Here is a 15,580-nt window from a genome sequence, read left to right as displayed (position 1 = left end):
GCATGGCTGAGAAAGAACTCCTAAGATCAGTCTCATTCACAATAGCTACAAAAAATTAAATATCTTGTGGTAACCAAGGACATGAAAAATCTCTACAATAAAAATTACAAAAGAGGACACAAAAAATGAAAAAAATCTTCCATATTCATTGATTGGAAGAATTAATATCAAAATGTTCATACCACCTGTAGCTACTTACAAATTCAATCTGATCCCAATCCAAAGAGCAAGGATGTTCTTCTCAGATAAGAAAAAATGACCCCAAAATTCATATAGAATCACAAGAGACTCTGAACAACTAAAGCAATCTTTGTTGTTGCTGTTTTCTCATGATCATTAGGGTTTCTTTAATAATGGTTCTGGATCTGTAGGTTTTTATATATGATGTCAATTTGTAACCAAGTATAGTGATAGAAAAGGAAACAATCTCTAAAGTAGAAGGATATGGTTCTTTACAATTTTTTAGAGTAAGGACATTTCTTAGAACAGACAAATTACAAGGTGAAAAAGATACATTATAATAATTCAAACTTTCAACAACAAAGATCAGCACAACCCTAAAATAATTTAGAAAAGTGTTATAAAAGATATGTTGCAGATCTGCATTCTGTTACCCAAGATTATGTCAAATCATAATTCCAAATAAATCCTTTCAAAGTATGAGATTTAAAAAAATCACCTTCAGAATTATTGTAAATTCTGTTTCTTCGCACAAGTATTTTAATTCAACTTATCTCTTGAAGATGGATCACTTACTAAGACATAGCGATTTTTATTCTGTAAATTCCATTTTACTTTACTTAGGGTTGAATACAGATGAAATGTTCTTTTAATGCATAAAAATCACAGTGGATAGCAGCAAAGTACTTGGGGTGGTTGTTATGGAGAATCTGATAATTTACATTGTGATCAGTCTGCACAGGATGAAAGGTATTTTACATTCAACAACCTAAACACTTCCTTTTGTAAAGAACCAAAATAAACCCAGAATGACTCGCAGAGGCATTTCCCACCCCTAAATAAACTGAATACCATTTTACATATAAAATTAAAACAGTTAATGACTGCAGAAGTTTCTGATGGTGATCAATGCATTTGTAAACTGTATTTTATTCTCTTTTTCTTATTCCCAAGTGCAAGACGCAGGGTTCTCATTCTCTCAGTGGTGCTTCTTCTGAAAATAATCCTTTTCTGAATTAAGTCTATTCTGGTCTACTGATGGAAAACAAAATGACACAGATACTATAAAGAACGTACCTGCATGAACTTTGACACTGGAATTATCACTCTGACAGGTATGTCACTGATCCAGGCAACCAAGACTTTGAGTAACAAAAATATGAGAGTCTCTAAATGCACAACTAGATCAAGTGTAGACATGTGTCCTTCTATATGTGGTTGTTCATAAAAGCTAAACCTACCATTTGAGTGCTCAATTCTAGTGTGAAGTGGTTTACCATGGGAGTGAAAGTTCAAGCTTAAAAGATAAGTCATAAAAAGTCTCCGAACAAGAAAAGTACTATCGAGCACATTTTCTAGCTTCCATTTGGCCTCCTAGAGTGTGATTAGCTCTCAGTACCATCATTTTGTTGTATTTTCAGCTCCTGTGTAAAGCTTGTCACAACTGTGGGCTCACTACTTTGTACTGAGTCATAACCTCTTGCAACATTAGGAGAAGAGTTAGGACTAAATTTCAAATGATTAAGGCTAGCACTGTGGCACAGTAGGTTAATCCTTCACCTTCAGTGCCAGCATCCCATGTGGGCAACGGTTCTAGTCCCAGCTGCTCCACTTCCAATCCAACTCTCTGCTATGGCCTGGGAAAGCTGTAGAAGATGGCCCAAATGCTTGGGCCCCTGCACCCACGTGGAAGACCCAGAAGAAGCCCCTGGCTTTGTATCGGCACAGCTCTGGCAGTTGCTGCCATTTGGGGAGTGAACCAGCAGATGGAAGACCTCTCTCTCTGCCTCTCACTGTCTATAACTCTACCTCTCAAATAAAATCTTTAAAAAAATTTCAAATGGTTGCACATGTTTTTAGCCACATGGGTGTTTGTGCCAATGAGTTCACTGAAGTTCCTTTGCATTTGATTTTTCTGCGTTGAAGGTACAAATGATAAGATTTGAAGGACATCATTATGACCTCCACATGTGCTCTGCAGCATGACTTCTGTGGTCGTGATCAACAAGCCATTTACTGACTGATCCACAAAGATCTCAGGGGCAGCCACTAGAGACTGATCTACCTGATTCTTCAGGAAAAGAAAGTTCTCCCACTTGAGGAGGAACCGCAGAGACTTCCATGGGAGATCTGTCCAGGCAATAGCTGCCTGATCATTTCAGAGGATACATCCCCTCGTCTGAAGGCTCAGTGTTGACTATAGTCCTGAGGCTATGTCTAGTAACTACAGGCTCGTGTACATCCAGATGAAGATGCAAGTCCCCATTGAGAGAATCCGAACTCTCCAATGAGTTATTCTGTGCTTGGCACACAGCATCAGACTCAAGGTCCTGAAAATTCTTTCAAACACTATTCAGTTCTAGGCTTGGGCTGAAAGAGTATACCAGGGCTTTGGCTTTCACCTCCCTTTTGATGCATGTCTGCTCAGTTTGTAGGCCAAAGTGGCCAAGGCACGGGACTATAGCGGTTACATCTGCAGAGATCCCATGGACATGTGCCCTTGCCTTTTCACTTCTTTTTGGCAGAAAGATGCCTTTTTAACATACCTCTCAGGAATTCATTTTTTTGATCTGTTTTTTTTCGCCTTTTCCATCTTCACTGTTGATATCATAGCTGGCTATCCTTTGACCAGAGCAGATATCAAATAAATAATTATCTTTTCCAAGGTCACTAGTTAAAGGATGGTTGTTTTACTACCATAAAATTGGATTCTTCTTTACTTTTACTCAAGGTAAATGATTTCCGAAAGCTTTTGAGACTAACCTTCTATGATATGACTAGTTAACTAATCCAAGGGGATGAATTTCTCCCTGGAATATTTTTCCCAAGCATCTGGAGAGCTTGCAATGTGCATTGGTGTATGTTTCCAGCTTCATTAAAACTGAGCCATTTTCCTATAGCTTGGTTCCAACTCCTTGCGCAGCATCACCTTGCCCAGCATCATCCTCCAGCAGCTCCTCCTCCCACCTGCTTCCTTCTCCTCTTCTTCCTTTACCTGTTCTCCTCCTCTTCCAGAAGTGACTCACCCCAGCCCCTCTGCCTGAATGGAGTCCTGGGGCAGGCAGGGCCTCTATGCATGCAGAGCATTGAGGAAGGAGGCAAAACATTATTTTAGCAATAAAAACAAAGCAAAAGCATTATAACACCAGATTCCAAGACATACTACAAGGTAGCTATAATCAAAACAAGTTGATACTGGCCCAAAAATAGACATGTCAATGAAGGGAACAGAATAGAAGCTCCAGAGACTAATCCATGAATCTAAAACCAACTAGTCTTTGACAAACAAGCTAGTATAGCTCCCTGGAGAAAGGACAGTATCTTCAATGAATGTTGTGGGAAAACTTAATCTCCACATGCAGAAATATGACAGAAGATTCCTTCCTTACATCCTACACAAAAAAGATCTAAACGTAAGACCTGAAACCCTCAAAATGCTAGAGGAAAACATGATGGAAGCATGCAAGACATTAGCCTAGGAAAAGACTTCTTGGATAAGGCTCCAGAAGCACAGGAAATGAAACAAAATAGACAAATGAAGTTATATCAAGGTAAGAATATTCTGCATAGCCTAGGAAACACTCAACAAAGTACAAAGACAACCAACAAAATCAAAGAAAAGTTTCAAACTATGCGACTGATAATGGATTAATATCTGGGAGGACAACAAGACTCAGAAAAAACAAAACAAACAGTCCAGTTAAGAAATGTGCTAAAGATATGAACAGGTATTATACAAAGGATGAAATACAAATGGCCAACAGACACATGAAAAAATATTCAGGATCACTAGCCATCAAGGAAATGCAAATAAAAACCACAATGAGATTTTACCTTACCCCAGTTAGAATGGCTGTCATCCAAAAATCAAAACATTAGCAACTGCTGGTGGGGGTGTGTGAAAAAGGGTACCTGAATACAGTGTTAGTGAGAATGTAAACTAGCACAACTATGGGAAAAACAGTCTTCAGTTTCCTCAGAAATCTGAAAATAGACATACCATAAGACTCAGCTATCCCATTCCTGGGAAAATACCCAAAGAAAATGAAATCAGCATATGTAAGAATTATTTGTTACCCCACGTTTATAGCAGCTCAATTCACAATAGCTAATATATGGAATCAATCCAGATGTCTATCAACTGATGACTGGATAAAGAAAATGTGGTACATATATATGATGGAATACTGTTCAGTCATAAAAAGTCTGAAATTCCATCTTTGTTTTAGAATAGAGTTTTTTTTTTTTTTTACTTTTTAAGGTACACAAAAGCATGTATTTCCTATGTACAGATTAGGAACATAGTGATATTTCAAACCCTACCCTGCCTCCTGCCCCCACTCCCACCTTTCTTCCTCCTCCCTTTCCTATTCCTGCTCTTAATTTCTACAAAGATCTATTTTCCATTTATTTTATACTCATAAGATTAACGCTACACTAAGTAAAAAGTTCAAGAAATAGTATTAAGAAAAAAACACTATTCCTCAAAAATCATATTTTTTCTGATTAGCATGATATACTTAAAGCTTTTTTTGTACTACTAAACTAACATGATTTGATTGTTTTCTGTACCTGTACAACAGTGATCTATCTGCCTTTTTTTTGTAGAGTACCTTGTTTCATGGGGTATTGAGCCTGTAATTGTAAATTAAAAGTGTGTTGCTACAAATATTAAAAGTAAAAAAGGACAAAAATGAAGGAGGGAGGGAGAGAGGAAGGACGTATAATTGTATTCTTGGAATGTATGAAATCGCATATTGAAATTGAGATCTATATTTTCTTGGTATCTATGAAATTCATGAAATCTATTCTTTATATATTAATAAATAAAAATGTAACAATAAAATACAACAATATATTGTTTGGTTTGTTACATATATAGATATTTTATATAACACTAAGTGTATAAAACAAAAAATAGAATTATATAGGATCGGTGTTTCTGTCTGCCATTGAAAGTAGGTTAATGCGATTTTGAAACAGAGTCTAAGTTCCAGTGTACACTATAAATCCTATACCATCCTGCAACAAAATAATTTAAAAATTCTATAAATAATTAAAATATTGGACTAGGAAAGATTCAATTAATGCAAAAGAAAGCAGTAATGTTTGATGAAAGGTGACCCAAAATGATCTGTACATACAACAAACTAAAGATAAAATGGCATACTTCAATCCAAATATATAATTAACAATAAACCTGTATGGATGAAACAGTTCATTCCAAAACAGCTCATTCTAACAATCTATTGCTAGATTGGATTTAGAAAAGCTCATATTATGTTCTGTCCTCAAGTGGTTACTTTAGTTTCAAACATACAAATAAATTGAAAGAAAAAGAGGTATACATGTATAAATGACAAAGCTGAGTTGGCTATATCGATAGAACACAAGGGACTTCAGAACAAGAAATGTTACTAGAGATGTATCATTTTCAGCGTCCCACTACAAAATTCAAACTACCAGAATGATACAGCAATGTAAGAAAATATATTCGGGGGGGGTGGGGGTTGGAGGGAAGTTATTGGGGGGGAAGCCATTGTAATCCATAAGCTGTACTTTGGAAATTGTATCCATTAAATAAAAGTTAAAAAAAAGAAAATATATTCAGATAACACATCCCCAAATACCCCAAGCAAAAACTCGTGAAATAGAAAATAGAAATAGATAAATCAACAATACTTGGAAAAAAATCAATGATTTTACTTTAAATGAGATAACATCAAGGCAAGAAAACATGAAAATGCAAAATTTAAAAAATGCTATAAAACAATAAGACCTACCAAATCTATAAATGCCATACCCAACAAGGAAGATTATACATTCCTCTTAAGCTCACAAGAAAATCCTCCAGGATTATCCATTTCCTAGATAATAAAAGAAACATTAATTTGAAAGAACAGAGATAATATCGAAGTGTTATCTTGTCACAATTAAATGAATTAGGAATCAGTAATTAAAGAAAAAAAATTTTTTTTTGACAGGCATAGTGGGTAGTGAGAGCGAGACAGAGAGAAAGGGCTTCCTTTTTGCCTTTGGTTCACCCTCCAATGGCAGCCGTGGCCAGCGCATCTCGCTGATCCGAAGCCAGGAGCCAGGTGCTTCTCCTGGTCTCCCTTGCGGGTGCAGGGCCCAAGCACTTGGGCCATCCTCCACTGCCTTCCCAGGCCATAGCAGAGAGTTGGCCTGGAAGAAGAGCAACCGGGATAGAATCAGGCGCCCCAACCAGGACTAGAACCCAGTGTGCCAGCGCCGCAAGGCGGAGGATTAGCCTGTTAAGCCACGGCGCCGGCCAAAAGAAATTTGAGAAATTAACAAATACCTGGAATTGAACAAACCACTCTTAAATAACCAGTAGGCTAAATAAGAAATCATAAGTGAAACTGGAAAATATTTTAAGATTAATGAAACTAAAAACACATCAAAACTTATGGGATGTCTCCATAGTGGTTCTTAGATGCAAAATTTTTAGCTATTAATGTTAACATTAAAAAAAAATTAATAAAAATATCCAACTTAAGACCCTGAGAAAAGAACAAACTAAACCTATGGCAAATAGAAGAAAGGAAAATACTAAAAATTAAAATGGTAATTATATTGAAAAAAAGTAAAACAGAGGAAAGTCAGTAAAACCAGAAGTTGATCAACAAAACTAAAAAGCTTCAGCTAAACATAACAAGAAAAAAGACTCTACATTACTAAAATCAATAGCAAGTAGGAGACATGACTACCAAGATTAAATGAAAAGAGGATTATCACTATGCTCCTAAATCTGTATATATGAAATACATGAAATTTGTTCAGCTTACGTAACTAATCATATTAGGTATCTTTTCTGATCACAATGGAATGGAACATAAAACCTCTAGAAATCATACAAATATAGACAGGGAACAATATGCTCTTGAAAGAACAGTGTGTCATAGAAGAAATCAAATTCCAGAGAAAATAAATTCCTTGAAACTAATGAAAATCAAAACACATCATATCAAAACTAATGAGATACACCAACATTGAGGCACAAAGACATAGAAAACTCAAATAAGACCAGAAACTAAGGTTGGGGTTGAATTAGTAATAAAGTCTCCCAATAAGGAAAAGTCCTGCTCAATTCTACCAAACTTTTAAGTAACAACTAAATTAATTTTTTAAAAACAATTTAAAGGGAATGGAATAATTTCAAACTCATTCTATAAGGCCAGCATTACCTTAATTCTAAAACCAGGTAAGAATACCACACACATACAAAGAGAACTATTGATCAATATTCCTGATGAATGTAGATGTAAAAATCCTCAAAATACTAGCAAATCAAATGTAACAACACATCAAAAATATCATCCACTGTGACCAAGTGGGATTTATCCCAGGAATGCATGGATGGTTCAACATATATTCAAATAAATAAATGTGATATATAACATCAACAAAATGAAGAATAGAAACTATATGATTATCTCAAGAGATGCGGAGAATGCATTTCATAAAATACAACACATTCATGACAAAATCCTTAAAATGTTGGGCATAGGAAGAATATACCTCAATAAAGGTAATGTATAACAAGTCCAAATCCAACATCATATTGATTGGGGAAAAGCTGAGAGATTTTCCACTAAGATCTGGAACCAGACATGGATGTATACCACTTTTATTCAATACAGATCTAAAAGATTTAGCTTATAGCCATTAGGCAAGAAAAGCAAATCAAGGCAGAAATAAGAATAGACTAATTAAAATTATTCCTATTTGCTGATTCCTATTTGCATTATTCTTTATAGGGTAACCAAAGACTCCACCAAGAGACTATTAGAACTGGTAAGAGTATTCAGCAAAGTTTCAGGATACAAAATAAATACATCACAATCAGCAGTATTCTTATACACCAAAAATGATTTTACTGAGGAAGAAAATATAAGAATCCCATGTACAATGGAAACACAAATTTAATATCTTGGGATAAATTTAACCAATGGTATATAAGAGTTCTACAATGAAAATTGCAAAAACATAAATGAAAGAAATAGAACACAGACACACACACGTATGGAAAAAAATATTCCATATTTGTGTTAGTGAACATGGTGTATATCCGCAAATATCTAAATAGCTTGTGGGAGGAGGATTAAACTCATATGTGAACTCAGGAAATAATGTGTGAAACTGAGAATATGTTCTAGTTGTCAAAAGATGCAATGTGTTTTATAAGAAAAGGATTTGCTTATTTTTCAGGAAAAAAAAGCGTACGAAATACCTGTTAGTAGAAAATGTGTGGATATGTGGTAGAGCAACCATAGTTAGTATTTTGCCCATGAAAGTAGTGTTTGCTCTTTAGTTCAGTTTCAATTATTGATGTGGCCCCTTTCAATTTAAAAATACTCCAGTACTTTTTTTTGTCACTTAGAATAGTGATTTATTACCCTGGATTAAATGTCACAGTATCCTGAAAAGAATCTTTAAAAATTACTAATATCTGGATATTGTCCAAATACCATATAAAAATCGGAATCTTGGGAATGAGAGGCAGTCATCAGTAATACTGAAAGTTTCCTATTTGATTCTAATGTGTAACAGGGACTGAGAATCTCTTGCCTAGAGGGCTTTTCATTCCATTCTAATGATACATGTATTCTACATTCTGTCTTATGATAATCTATGTTATATTCCATGGGGGAAGCAAAGCCTGGATCTCTGCTACTGTAAGAAATAAAACAATGAGCAAGACACACAAATTTTACTGTGTTTTCTAATTCCACATATGTGCTTTTATTTCTAAAAAATGAAAATAGTCCCCTTTCATCACCCTTTCCCCTTAAAAACACTTAATGAGATTTTTCAGCTTGTATTTGCTTGTATTTTCTTATCAAGAAAATAAATATGTCTTTTTATTTTCCCTGGAAAATCCCTAGTCCATGACGATTTCTAAATTGCACTTATACTCTTCCTTTAATGAGGTAATTATTTTGTCAAGTGTTGGGCTAAGAGGTTTACCATTGCAAAGTAGATATGACCGTCATTTTGCTTTCTTATTAGTTTATGAGATTTGATCCTTTGAAATGTTTTACCACTTAGCTATCAGCCTCTGAATTCACTTTAATGAGTCTATCCATTTATCATCTGATTTTTGAAAATGGTTGCTTTTTATCTAGGCCATCAAATGCTTGTGGACTATATGCTAATAAAGTATTTTTCTTCTGGTAATTCCTAGAAGGAAACATAAAACCCATCCCAGTGAATTGTTTCCATGGGATTTTCATTTAAATGAAGACGACGCATGATGAGTATTGGAGTCATGTATAAATTCCAAACCTGACATTTTTTAGAGGTAAATTTCACATAAGATTTCTGAAACATTAAACTTAAAAGAATACATTTTATGACTTTGATGCCATTTAATACCCACTTTAGGAGGTGTATAGTGCCTCTGTTTTATTCTACTATGACTTATACTGCATACTAGATAGTAGAGGCTAAACTTACTTGATTTTAAAGGAATTATTTTGACTAGTTCCCCATTATGCATGTGAATCATTGTTTTCTAAACTGGGACCTTGGGATGAAATGCTAAAAATCCATCTCCAACTAATTATGGATTTGAAGAATGGTTAACTTATGCAGAGAAACTAACTCTGTTTTCAATTTCTGATATAGATTATTTGTTACTGCCCTCAAACATGGCAGGGAGGTTTCACTCTTTGTTTTTCTCCCTATGTGCTCATTTGTCCCAGAGCATCAGAAAACACACAAGTAGCCTGGGAAACATTCAGTATGATCACTTTTTTTTTGCATAACAGGACAAAATTAGTTATCAAAACAACTGGTACTAAACAATTAAACTCACATAGGGAAGGTGTATCATTCATATTTGCCTTTTAGATGTCAAATCCTTTTGGGGCTCCTCTGGCTCATCTGATAACAGAGTTTATCCTTTCTTATATAAAAGATAAAAAAAAACCTAGGTAACCATGAAACAGAGTCATGTCCATATGTGTTGCTGTGGATTAGTTCTGAGAGGAGGAGTGTGATGGGGGCAAGAGGCACAGAGTCACCACACAGACCCCAGGAGTCAGGTCAAAGTGGGCTAGAGGCATGCAGCCTGCAGACTCTTTTATTTCATATGGTACAGCAGCTTAAATATCCGAGGCAGCCAATCCAGTCCATGGGTGGCTTATGCCCTAACCAATCCCAGTCTGTTGCCGGGCAGGCTCCGTTGCCAGGTGGTTTCCAAAACCATTCCTGAGTAACTGATGCTCTCTTGCTAGCAGCCATCTTGGCATGGCCTTCTAGAAACCCTCTGGTGTTTTTGTGTGACATCTTTACTGATGTATATAAAAACCTAATATCTAAGTTCTTGTTATTTGTAGTAAAGTGATACAAAGGTATGAAAAAATCCTACCTTACTCAACACTGTTTCTAAGTTTCAGTTGGCATTATATTTAAAATTGAACAAAAGATAGTATGTCAAGAAATCACATCAGAATAAGTATTATGTTGGGGGGGAAATAAAGTGGTTCAGGGTGATTCAAAGATTTTGACTTCAGCAGTGAACAAGTTGGAGTCATTATAAATGGTAATATGGAAGACAGTAGGGAAAGCAGATGGGGAGATTTGGAGGATAGAGTTATGGGTAAGTTTAATATGAGGGAGCTTCAAGAGTTGGTGAAAATCTAATATTATATTTTGTTAGCAATACTTGTACATATTTATGGAATACTGTGTGACCTTTCAATCCATATACACAGTATATTTTGATCAAAACCAGTTATTCAACATTTCCTGTTCTTCAACATTGCTTTATGACTGGAGCCATTTTTTGAAATCCATGTGTTTTTTTACAATATGCATTTTCCTTGAACTATCTAAAAACAACTCCTATGTCCCTGAGACATCAAAGTGGAACGTTTGAGGAGCCTTTTGGACCAGAGTGTCCTTCAGGGTATAGTGTATAGTTTGTAGTAGTAGTCAGGTCATGAGTTAGAAATCTGTCTTAAGGCACAAATGGTGTTTAAAATATAGACTAAATAAGCAAATGAGTGTGATATAAAGAATAGAAGTGACTTAACACCTGAGTTCAGTCTTTCACTTTTAGGAGGTTGGAGAAATGAGGACCATTAGCACACAGGAGAAATGCAAAATGATGTAAAAGCAATACCAGAAAAGTCAGGGGTCTTGGAAACCGAATGTTGAAGGTGCTTAGGGAGGGGTAAGTGATCAATAGAGTCAAATATATCTGAAAGATGGAGGAGTGCTGAGAATTAGCCATTAGTGTTAGCAAAGTGGAGGTCATGGGAATCCTTGCCAAAGATATTTTGGGAAAGCATGAATAGAGTGAGGTTAAGAGAAAATGGGAGGAAAGAATTGGAAGTGGTCTAACAGCCTTGAAGGAAGTTACAGCAGAGAGAGAAGAAAGGTGTATTCCTGAAAGTGGGTTTAAAGGAAGAGAAAATTTAAGAGAAATAGCATATTTTAATGCTTGTAGGAATGTTCTGGTAGAGAGGACAATTGATGAAGGGGGACTTTTTGGAGCCCGTCTTTGAGCAGGTGAAAGAGGATGGGCTTCAGAGGAAGTGTTGGCCTTCATAATAGACTGCTTATCCATGAACAAGTAGTAAGAAAAAAAGATGGGACATGCAGATAACAGTTGTTGCAAAATAGGAAATTAAATCATCAGTTGAGATTCAGGATTAGAGATGTTGCATATATGAGGAGACAGTAGAGAGCTTATACTTATTATCTAAAGAAATAGATTATGACTACCAAGATTCCCTATGAATCCATTTCAAATTAATACTCATACATTTCAAGTGACACTTCTCAGCATACTTGTGTGTCTTTCTCCAATCTTATCAGCTCTTTGTGGGTGAGTGGAAAGCTGTATCAGAGAAATCAGTTGATTTTAGCCAGGTTGGGATTTTTAAATATATTGTATTGTTTTACATTTAAGGTTGTTATCTAAAGAAAACTCAGAAGTAGTGAATTTCACTGTGTTTGTATGGCTTCAACTATATCTTCAGTAAATGCTAGAGTCAGACTCCATGGCTAGCAAAACAGACATGGCACCTGCCCTAAGGGAGTTTACACGCAGTCCATGCTAAATGAATGTGGAAGGAAAGATGACAGGTTCAGATAACCTAGGCAGGGACAATTCACTTAAACTGTCTTGACAATATAATGCACAGGTACAATGAAAGTATAGGAGAAACAATTATTTCCAATATTTTGGATCAGAAAGTCCAAGTTTGTTGATCAGTAGAGCCTGGGATGGGTGGGAGGAATAGAGGGAGTTTGTATTTAAAAAATTGGAAAATCTTGATGTGGTTAATTGTCTCAAGTTTATTATACAAAGTAAGTGTTAATAGGGTAATCTTGGTATGTGGTACATGGGAACACATACCACTTCCCACTTTTTGTGTTTGTTAGTTTAAAACTATTCTGAAAAGTTGAAGAATAGTAGGCTTAAAAAATAAAATGTAATTTTGCTCTTGGGGTACTGTTATACTCTTGAACGTTTTTGAGAACTCACAAAAGCCTTGTTTATGTGAGTTCTATCTATTGATATCTAAGCCTTAAAAACTAAAACCAATAAATTAAAAACATGCTTATTTAATTAATTTGGAAACAAAACAAATCCATTTTAATTACTGGCATTCTTATCAATAACATACTTTTATGAAATATAGCTATATTTCATAAACCAAAATCACTTACATGTCAAGAGTGGCACAGTTGTACCTGTGTACCAGTCTCTGACTCAGTGGGTACTGGTGGAGTCTCATCTCTGCTTCTGCAGGGATGATGTAGGACACATCATCTGTTGTGATGGCATGTACCACACAACCTCTGGAAAACTAAACTGTGCACCTGGGAGACAACGAGAGCAAATGAGAAAAAAAAGCAGTGTGCTGTTATTATAAAATTAACTGATATTGTGTATCTCTCAAAGTGTTTGGTGGTCCCAGTGATCTGGGTTCTTTGTAAAGGGCAACTTTCCATAATAGCTAATTAAAAAGTGAAATAAATGTAGCCATTATCTATAAAAATAGCCTAGGGGAATTGCATAGGAAAGCAAAATTTACCAACAGTTTAGAATAGAAAAAAAAGTATTAGTTGATAATTTAGACAAATTTTTGTCTTATTTAGGTTTTTCCTTTTTCTGAAAAATATAGAATTGGAAAAAATTAAAGGAATCTGGAATTCAAATATTCCAACTAGTCCCATGCAACCCTGGGAACTGACATCTAAAAAAATGACTATCTGTGATCTGAATGTTAGGAATAACCACATTTTTAAAGATAGAAAATGGAAATGAACTAAATTAAGTTGTTGCCAAAAGTTATTCACAATGGGTATAAAAACTGAGTATTTCAAATACTATAATTTAGCATCCAGATTTGACAAACTGTCCATTCTGAAACATTTCTAACTTTTATCAGACTATAGTGCTCACACACTACTAATCATCTAGTGGCAGCTGCTGAGAGATAAGATACAGAGTCTAGAAGGGATTAAGCATTCATTCTTGGATTATAATATCAGATGCTTTTAAGTCATGGTGACATTGTGGCACATTAGTCACTTGCTTCAAGAACATCAAAGGCAAAAATGAAAGAAAATAATAGAAAGCCATTAATGAGTTTAGAGTTTTTAAAAATCCATTTTGTTTATTAACCATGGGAATAAATATCCCTTGGCAATGTTATTTAGTGGGCAACATTTGGAGATGCTGAAAATCTTCTCTATTCATTGTACACTTAATTACAAACTAAGAAAGAAAATAAATCTCATCTTTAAAATAAATGCAAATTCAATATGTGTTATTATCCAATGTTAGAAATTTATATATATTCTCCCCTAGTGCTAGAAGAAAAAATGTGTATACTTCTGCCAGTCCCTACATTACATTTTAGGGAAATATCTGGACAAAAGAGCAAATATTATCTGCTCTGTTAACCAGAATAGATATCCATTATTCAGAGTATTTTTATAGTGGGGGTAATGTATAATCAGCAAGTGTGCTATATATTTCAAACCTATAAACAGGGTTTTGAGAAAAGGCAATAGGAGTATGTCCTTAGTATACTTTCCCTTCAGTATTGGAAGGCATTTCCCCCCTTCATTTCAAAGACAATGGTATTTATACATGAGAGAAAAAGAATGATTAACAATGCCCAAGTTTGTTCAGCCTTCAGCTCCCTGTTTATTTTCATTTTCTTCTTCCAGGGTGCAGGAGAGTCTCATCATATCTTATTAAATGGCCACCTTTATTAACAAAGGTTATAAACTTTTCCTAAAGTTAAAATTGAAAGTTTGATATAAGCAGGATACACAGCAGATCCATAGAATGGCAGATGTCCTAAACAGCACTCTGGCCTCAGAATCAGCCCTTAAGGCATTCGGATCTGGCTGGAGAGCCCAGCAGAATATTTTAGGCATGGAAAGCCAAGACACTCTGGCAAAACAAACAAACAACAACAACCTAAATGAAAGATCTCTGTGAGTGAGATCCCAGTGGAAGGAATGGAGCCATCAAAGAAGGAGGTACCTTTCTCTGAAGGGAGGAGAGAACTTCCACTTTGACTATGAGCTTGTCTAAATAAGATCGAAGTCGGCGAACTCAAAAAGCTTCCATAGCCTTGACAACTCATGACTAGAGCCTAGGGAGATTACTGATGCCGTAAACAAGAGTGTCAAATTGTTAAGTCAACAACAGGAGTCACTGTGTACTTGCGTCTCATGTGGGATCTGTCCTTAATGTGTTGTCCAATGTGAAGTAATGCTATAACTAGTACTGAAACAGTATTTTACACTTTGTGTTTCTGTGTGGGTGCAAACTGATGAAATCTTTACTTAACATATACTAAATCGATCTTCTGTATATAAAGATAATTGCTAATGAATCTTGATGTGAATGGAATGGGAGAGGGGAGCGGGAGATGGGAGGGGTGCGAGTGGGAAGTTATGGGGGGGACAAAGCCATTGTAATCCATAAACTATACTTTGGAAATTTATATTTACTAAATAAAATTTTAAAAAAAGTTTTATATAAATGAAACATTTACTGGAGCCCTTGAAATGCCGTGTAGGACAAACACCACTTATTCAATAAGCGATTGGAACTGAAAACAGTGTTTCTTAATGCTGCATATACATTAATGCCCACCGGTACCCTGCTTGCATTCGAGATCCACAAAATTAGTATCCCATGGGTAAGGATGGAGCAATAGTGTTGTTTTTTCACTCTCCAAGTAATTCAAATGTGCCAGAAACTGCTATGCTCACAGAAGATGAGTAGTGTGTCTCCTAGTAATTTTGAATGTAGCATGGAAGCAAAATATATTTGTAGACAATTATAGTATATGTGATAGAGAATTTGTATTTTCAAGTTGTTGTGTACTGTGTT

At 35.4% G+C, this 15,580-nt stretch overlaps 1 pseudogene; it reads right to left on the bottom strand.

The window, feature by feature from the left end:
* Nucleotides 1-1,086: 1,086 nt before the first annotated feature.
* LOC133766289 (suppressor of cytokine signaling 6-like) overlaps nucleotides 1,087-15,580 on the bottom strand; it is a 62,939-nt pseudogene continuing 48,445 nt past the window's right edge.

Source organism: Lepus europaeus, chromosome 9 (genome assembly GCF_033115175.1).
Source record: "Lepus europaeus isolate LE1 chromosome 9, mLepTim1.pri, whole genome shotgun sequence".
Classification (NCBI taxonomy): Eukaryota; Metazoa; Chordata; class Mammalia; order Lagomorpha; family Leporidae; genus Lepus; species Lepus europaeus.
The sequence above is the reverse complement of the archived record's forward strand: the minus strand, read 5'-3'. Positions and strand labels throughout refer to the sequence as shown.